Source organism: Maylandia zebra, linkage group LG18 (genome assembly GCF_041146795.1).
Source record: "Maylandia zebra isolate NMK-2024a linkage group LG18, Mzebra_GT3a, whole genome shotgun sequence".
NCBI classification, from domain to species: domain Eukaryota; kingdom Metazoa; phylum Chordata; class Actinopteri; order Cichliformes; family Cichlidae; genus Maylandia; species Maylandia zebra.
The window spans coordinates 27,360,780-27,368,785 of record NC_135184.1 but is presented as its reverse complement, the minus strand read 5'-3'; positions in this window follow the sequence as shown (position 1 = coordinate 27,368,785).

Here is an 8,006-nt window from a genome sequence, read left to right as displayed (position 1 = left end):
CCCTACAAGTCCATACCTCTGTCTTGTTTTTGTGTTGGTTTCACTTCCTGTTTTATTTTGATAATCACTTTTTCTTGTGGCTCTATTGGACTTTTACTTGGGTTTGTTCACTTCTTAATTCCCTGTGTCTACCCTATATGTATTCCTGGCTGTTGCTCAAATAGTAAAGCGGGATGTTCAGTAGATTGATCCCCAGCTCCTGTGGATCACATGATAAAGTATCTCCTTGGTCCATGGATACAGTGGAGTTGAGTTGCCCAGAGTTGCCTCCGATGCAACCACTCCAGTATTAGTGTGCATGTGAATATTAGAAAATGCTTAGGCATAGGTCTGTATGAAGGTTTTTGTGCATGAGTGAATGAGACTTCTAGTAAGAAAGCACTTTTAGTGCTCAGTTGAGTAGGAAAGCGCTTTTCGACGCTAGTGCATTTGCCATTTACCGTTTCTCCTTTGTCCATTAACCGTGCTCATATTTTCTGGTTCACTCGTCTTGCTTGTTTCAGATCCCTGTTTTGTGCTTTCTTTGTTTCTTTTACTGGACTTTTGAAACAGCCCAAAAAAGGATCTCTGTTTTTGTTCGTTTTTTGTCAGCCTCCATGTCCTGCTTTTATGTCCTCCTCTCTATGCTGACAGTTCACTTTAGTTGGAGCATACAAACACATTTTATGGCTAAGGTGTCATAGGAACTGTCACCCAATGTTTGGCACATTTTATCACGTATACTAAAAAATACATCAGTTACAAAACCCTCCTTGTCTCTCAGAGGGATCCAGCTTGAAAAGGCCTGCACATATATTGCAATTTGAAGGTTCTCCCACATTGATAGGACTCAGCACAGTTATATCTCTCATTAGAGAATCGCCTGTTACAAAATGTCTCCCATGTTTCCTTTCTCTCTTTGTCCTGCTTGTATTTTATCTGATGCATCTTTTCTCTCTCTCACTGCTCCGTCTTCTCTCCAGGCTTTTTCTCTGTGCTTCACGCCCTCTAACCATCTCCAGGGTTTGATTTTCCCCTCTGTTCTGAAACATAAAGGAGGCACTGTGCCCCTCTAACACTCCTCACATCAACTAGGCACCAGTGAAATGACTAAACCGCTGCCCTCAGGCTAGCCAGGACGCAGTACATTTGCACATCTGTATATTTATGTTATTGCATCTGCATGTGTGCGTATTTAGTCTCCTTAAGGCCATCTTCCTCTCTGCCTTTCTCTCTTTAATGATCCTCTTAGACATCAGCACCTATGTATGTGTCTGTTGTCTAAAGGTCTTAATCATGAGCAGCAGAACACACCGCTAACAGAGAGAAACCCCACTCGTTTTCTACAAGCACCACACACATATAGATGAATAGAGGATTCACTGGGGAGAGACTGTGACAGAAAAAGGCTTATAAGGTTCATGGATCCATTTTTTGTTATCCACTCTGGATAGTGATTAACAATAATCAACAATTCTGAGATTAACAATGACTGGACCAGTACGGTTAGGATGAACAAGGATTGGATCTGAACTGAATTTTTTTTTTTTTGACAGTGGAATAAATTCTGACAGAAGTTACTAGAGTTAACAGTGTAATTCCTGAGATTCCTAAGGTAGAATTGAGCGTACTCCCAAAACTGAGATGTTATTAACTGGCGTGCTGCAGCCACTTAACAGCTGCTTTCACCTTCCCTTAGTCATCTTTTACCTGCCCACTCTTGATGATATAACCCATTAAGCTCACAAAGACACATGAAACTCGCACTTCTCTGCTTTTACAAATAATTTGTGCTTTAAAAGTTTCCGTGTTGCCTGTTTTACAGAAAAAAACAGGATGTCAGCTATATCTGTCCAGATATACAAAAACAAACCAGCTTAGCCATCACGGAGAACTGACAACAGAAACACAGCAAGGTGCATTAGTTAATCCGAAGGGAATTACCAGATAATCAAAGTGTCTGAATGATTTGTTGATGGAATTTTTCTATTTGTTGTTCTCTCTGATTCCTACCAGGCATTGTGCAGATTCAACTTGGGGAAGACAGTGGCATCCTGCGCAGGTTCAGAAGCAGAATTAATGGCAAGCAAAGGGGATTTACTTTTGACAGTGATGCTATTTAACTCATGGTAGTCAATGTATGGGTACAGTGTCTTGTCTTTCTTTTAAAAAAAAAAAAAAAAAAACCCTGGGAAAAGATGGCCGAATGATTCTAAATGAATGATATTCTAAGGAGCTTGGAAAGAAAAGCGTCTGGACTCCTTTAAGTTTCTTGAAGATGTTTCACCTCTCATCCGAGAAGCTTCTTCAGTCTTCAAGAAACTTAAAGAAGTCCAGACGCTTTTCTTTCCAGGCTGCTTATACTATGATGACCTGGATGACTGAGAACCTTCACAGACGATTCAGAGATATATTTATACATCACCTCACATTCAGGACATGACAGGTTAGAGCAACTTATGGGAAATGTGGATTGTGGGATCATGCACAGTCATAGGTTGATGTGGTGGCAAGAAGAGACCTCAGTCTTTATGCAAAATCTTGGCTAGATTGCAATTTTTTTAGGGGAACATAGGTGTGTGTGACAAAGTGTACTCCAACCAGTTATATTCCCTTTACCCAATCAGTATCAGAGTTATGTTTTATGAGCCATAGGTGACCTAGAACTATCTGTGACGCTTCCGAAACAAATACATATGTTTTCATATTGGTTAGACAGGATAAGATGGATGGGTTTGGTTTGATGGGTAATAAAGGAAGTTATTTTTCCATTCAAAGCTAATGCATGTAGTGGAATTGGAAGGCTTTCAAGTGAGATTTTTATCCGTGACATGAGATTTGAATCTAGAAAACTTTGCCCATAATCAGTCGAACTCTGTAGCACTATGGTTTCTTAGCTTTGCAGGAATCACTAGTCTAGGGGATGAATGAACAATGGGCTGTGAGGTCAGTTCCTTGATCATTAATATGCAAACTGTCATGACCATTGATTAGCAACCACTGATCAAAGCCCACTGATTAATGGCCATGAGTCCCATTCACAGAGAGTTGGGGAATGGCTGCAATCACAGCATTGTAAGATGGCGAAAGATGTACCCTTAGGCCCCCTCCTCGATTCAGAGATGGTCTTTCCCTTTTCACGTAAATGGCCTCCTTGACTCCGCGCTCAAACCAGCGTTCCTCCCTGTCCAGGATGTTACATCCTCATCATTGAAAGAGTGTCCACTGGCCTGTAGGTGTAAATAGACTGCAGAGTCCTGGCCTGACGAGGTAGCTCTTCTGTGTTGTGCCATCCGCTTCGCCAGAGGTTGTTTGGTTTCCCCGATGTACAAATCCTGGCAATCCGCCTGGCACTTAACAGCGTACACTATGTTACTCTGTTTGTGTCGGGGGACCTGATCCTTGGGGTGGACCAGTTTTTGGTGCAGCGTGTTTTGGGGTTTAAAAGCCACAGAGACCCGGTGTTTAAAAAAATGCGTCTCAACTGTTCCGATACTTCTGACACGTACGGCATCACTAAGGATTTTTGCTTAGGCAGCAGTTGTCCTTCTCTCCTCGATCAGCTGGCACTTTAGGTGCCTTCCCAGCTTTGACAAATGCCCAGCTGGGATAACCACTTTCACTCAGGGCCTTCCACTCACCAGTATGTCTTCTTTGCTGCTACTTTGCATCTGAATGCATTCCTCTGCTGATCTGAATTGGGTTGGTCTGATGTTCCAGGTGGAATGTGTTTACTTTCTGGTGAAGTTACTCCCAGCCTGCTTCGCCAGGAAGCGGAAGCTGGGAGCTTGCTACATGGCATACTGGGAACTGGGAACCATTTTGATCTGAGTCTGAGCCCAGCTTGAAGGGATGAGTCTGTGTCATCCCTAGAAACTAGCTTGTCCTTCATTTTCTTCAGAGCCACACCTCACAGAGCTTTATCTTCCCATCCAATCTCTGCCACCCCTTTGAGAAAATGCAGAGTAGTGCTGTCTCTGCCACAGCCTCAGAAGATTATTAGGTGCATCATTGCATCAAGCAAAAAGTGCAGTTAGAAATGAAAGATGAATGAAAGATCAGTTTGTTATAGGGTACCCAGCTGATGACTGAGTTAAACTCTGGTGATTTATGACCTGAACATTTGCATCAGTACCAGATAGCAAAGTCCAAAATGTTTGCTTCTATCCCAATCCTGCTATCAGAAAGTGCTCATGTGCTTATACGGTTTTTGGCTTCCTTCCTTGTGAATATTTGCCCCCTCTTGATGGCCTCTTCCTACCTGGACTACATTGCATAATCATCCCTGTGTCTATGTATTGTCTTTCCATTTGTTCTTTGTCAGACTGTCTTTTTGTGCTTTGTGCATTCCTGTGTTATGTTTCCTTTCAGACTTTGTTTATTGGAGTTTTGCAACAGCCAAGTAAAGGCTCTGCTCCTTTTGTTCATTTTGTCAGCCTCCTTGTCCTGCTTTTTTGGCCACTGTAAAGGCACCAGTACACCCTATGCGCTGGCTGCTTAGTTTTTCCACAAAATCTAATGTTTCACCATCTCCCAATGTATAATCTGTGACTTGGAGCTCCTGCACTGGCATATTGTTAAAATGACAATAAAATCACGATTGTACACCTGTGACTCCAACACAGCTGTGGCAGCAGCGCAACACATCAGGTTGCAGAAATCAAGAGGTGTATAACTGGCTGAAGCAACACCAAAATAGCAGCGCATACCAGTGAGCATAAAAGCAGCCATGCACTTTAGCTGGAGCACCTGTATACCTTTACGGCTAGGCTTCCACAGGAATTTTTAATCAACTTTTTGGCATATTTTGTAATTTTCACTAAAAAAGCACATCACTGTTTGGTTTTTTTTGTTACAGTTACAACACCCTCCTTGTCTCTCAGAGGGATCCGGCTTGAAAAGGCCAGCACATATATTGCAATTTGAAGGCTGTCCCACATTGATAGGACTCAGCACAGTTATATCTCTCATTAGAGAATCGCCTGTTACAAAATGTCTCCCATGTTTCCTTTCTCTCTTTGTCCTGCTTGTATTTTATCTGATGCATCTTTTCTCTCTCTCACTGCTCTGTCTTCTCTCCAGGCTTTTTCTCTGTGCTTCACGCCCTCTAACCATCTCCAGGGTTTGATTTTCCCCTCTGTACTGAAACAAAAAGGAGACACTGTGCCCCTCTAACACTCCTCACATCAACTAGGCACCAGTGAAATGACTAAACCGCTGCCCTCAGGCTAGCCAGGATGCAGTGCATTTGCACATCTGTGTATCTGTGCTATTGCATCTGCATGTGTGCGTGTTTAGTCTCCTTAAGGCCATCTTCCTCTCTGCCTTTCCCTTTTTAATGATCCTCTTAGAGGTCAGCACAATCTCTTATGTATGTGTCTGTTGTCTAAAGGTCTGAAGCATGAGCAGTAGAACACGCCGCTAACAGAGAGAAAACCCGCTAGTTTTCTACAAGCACCACACACAGAGAAGAACAGAGGGCTCACTGAATGGCATGCTGCTGAAAAACCTCTCTGATGGAATAACAAGTTTCTGTTGTTCTGCTGCTGTTCTTGGAAATATGAGAGATTTTCTCCAGCTGATATTAAGGTGCCAAGCAGGAATATTCCACATATTGCATATGAAAGGGTGCTGCTGGTTGACATCCACGGCTGCTGTGAGTGAACACACGGCACAAAAGCAGAAAAACACAAGAATTAAGGCTTCGAATAAAAACAGAACATGGTCTACGATAGAAAACACGCCCTCCGCTTTCACATATGTGCATTGTACTCGTGTGTATCTGCGTGCGCTTTGGATAACATTTAACAGATGTTAAATATCTACGTCTGCATTGATTTATGCTGTCTGGAAGACTTATTCTTTCCACAGCGGTGCTCCTTCTTTCCCCACTTGCATCTCTCCTCCACACATGAACTCCCGCACTTTATATGTTTCTAGAGCCACCCTCTGGGGATTTTCACCATGAAGACATCACACCACCTGCCTTCCTTAGGTGTATATCTTGTTTTCCATTCCCTTTTTTATGTAAAAAAAAAAAGATTAATCTTCACCATCTCTGCTGCTCTCCATTCTTTCAGCTTTCCCATTCACCTCCTGGGAAAGCTGCTGTGTTTATTTGACGTGTGGCATCAGACTTATCTGTACACAGCAGCAGCAGCTCGAGTGTTTCAGTCTGTTTGGACTTTCACCTTCGATAGAAACACAGTTGCAGCCAGAGCCCTGCAAAAGACAATAACGTATCGTGTGTCAGAGAGTGATAAAGAAGTGAATTAACACATGTGGACCTTACAGCGGGTTAGGTACAAAGGATTCACTGTGAGAGAACGTGACTCAGTAGATCCTCCATCTCACTCTGTCTCGTGCCCTCACAGCAGTTAAACCAGTTTAAGAATAATTATTACAGTACTAGTTAGTTGTTTGTTGACATGCTAACTGATGTAGTCTAAAGGCTACATCAGTTAGCTAGGTTTGAAGAAAGAAAACCATCTTGCATAACTGTTGACAACACACTCTGACCCCTTGTCTTGCTAATAACTGAGCAAGGCTATAGTGATTAATTGAGCTTGATTCAGTGTTGCCAACTCCTCAGTAAGGAAAATCGCTATTGGTTGTCCTAAAAGTCGCTAGAAGTCGCTAAATGACGTCATTGCCTAATTTGCATAATTGGTCATGCTAATCTAATTGTAACCTACCTTGTTGGAGAGAGAAATAACATCGTGGAAGAGACATAAAGTGAGTAAAAAACGTCCTAAATGCATTTAGAGTTTATTTAGAACTACAAATTGAATTTATTTTAGCAATTATTGTTTTTTTTAATGTCACAATTCCAACCCTGCTCCTTTACCCGGGCTTGGACCGGTGTTGTGCCAAAAAGTGATTGTCTGCCAAAAAGTGATTTCCGGTATTTGCCAAAAAGCGATTGCTCATATTTAAAGTGCTATAAGTAACTTGTTGGGCTATAATATGTTAAACATATGTCAAATGCATCCCTTATGGATGACATAAAGTCATCTTGAGCCACAAACAACATTCGTGTAGCAAGATACAAGCCGCAATCAGTTTTTGGCAGCGACTTTTATATAACCTTTATTTATGCAGTAAAAAAAATCTCATTAACATTAAAAATGTATTTTGTAAGAGTAAGTTGCCCAACAGGACAGCAGAAATGTCAGCAAATATTACAGTAGTTCTGTAAAAATATTTTAAGTGGGGATAAAGGACCGGATTGGTTATAATGTAAGTACAAGTTGTAAAGATACTTAAAAAACAGATAATTTTTTAATTCTTTATGTAACCCCTTTGTATCCCCTGTTCACCGAAGTCTATTTACGAACATACGTAAAGATATTACACATAAAAAATACACAGAAACACTGGAAATCAGTTTTTGGCAGACAATCACTTTTTGGCACAACACCGGCAAGTGACCCGAAATAGGCACTCTGGTGGAGTTACTTTGTGTGTGTGTTTATAAGTAGTTTTAAACCTTGTGATCCACAAAACAGCATAAGAGTAAAAGAGTAAAAGAAGAACTGACTGCGTTACAGCACCCGCTGCTTGTTGAGAGTAAAAGTGATACACGCTTTCACGTCTTTTTTTTTTAAAAAAAAAAGTCGCTTTTTTCAGAAAAAAAGTCGCTAAGGTGTCTGAAAACTCGCTAAATATAGCGACAAAGTCGCTAAGTTGGCAACACTGGCTTGAGTAAGCTTTAACTTAAACTGTACCTTATACCAGCGGTCCCCAACCCCCGGGCCTCGGACCGGTGCCGGTCCGTGAGTCGTTTGGTACCGGGCCGCGAGAGTTGAGGCTCAGGTGTGAAATGTATGGTTTTCAGGGTTTTTATCGGTTTTCAGCGTTATTTTGTTATCGTTTTTATCGTTTACTCTGTTTTCCTGAGTCTTTTCACGTGTGTTATGAATAAATTTTCTTTTTTTCGGTACCGGTACTAGTTTTATTTTGTTGTATTTATCCGCGACACCTTAAAGGCCGGTCCGTGAAAATATTGTCGGGCATAAACCGGTCCG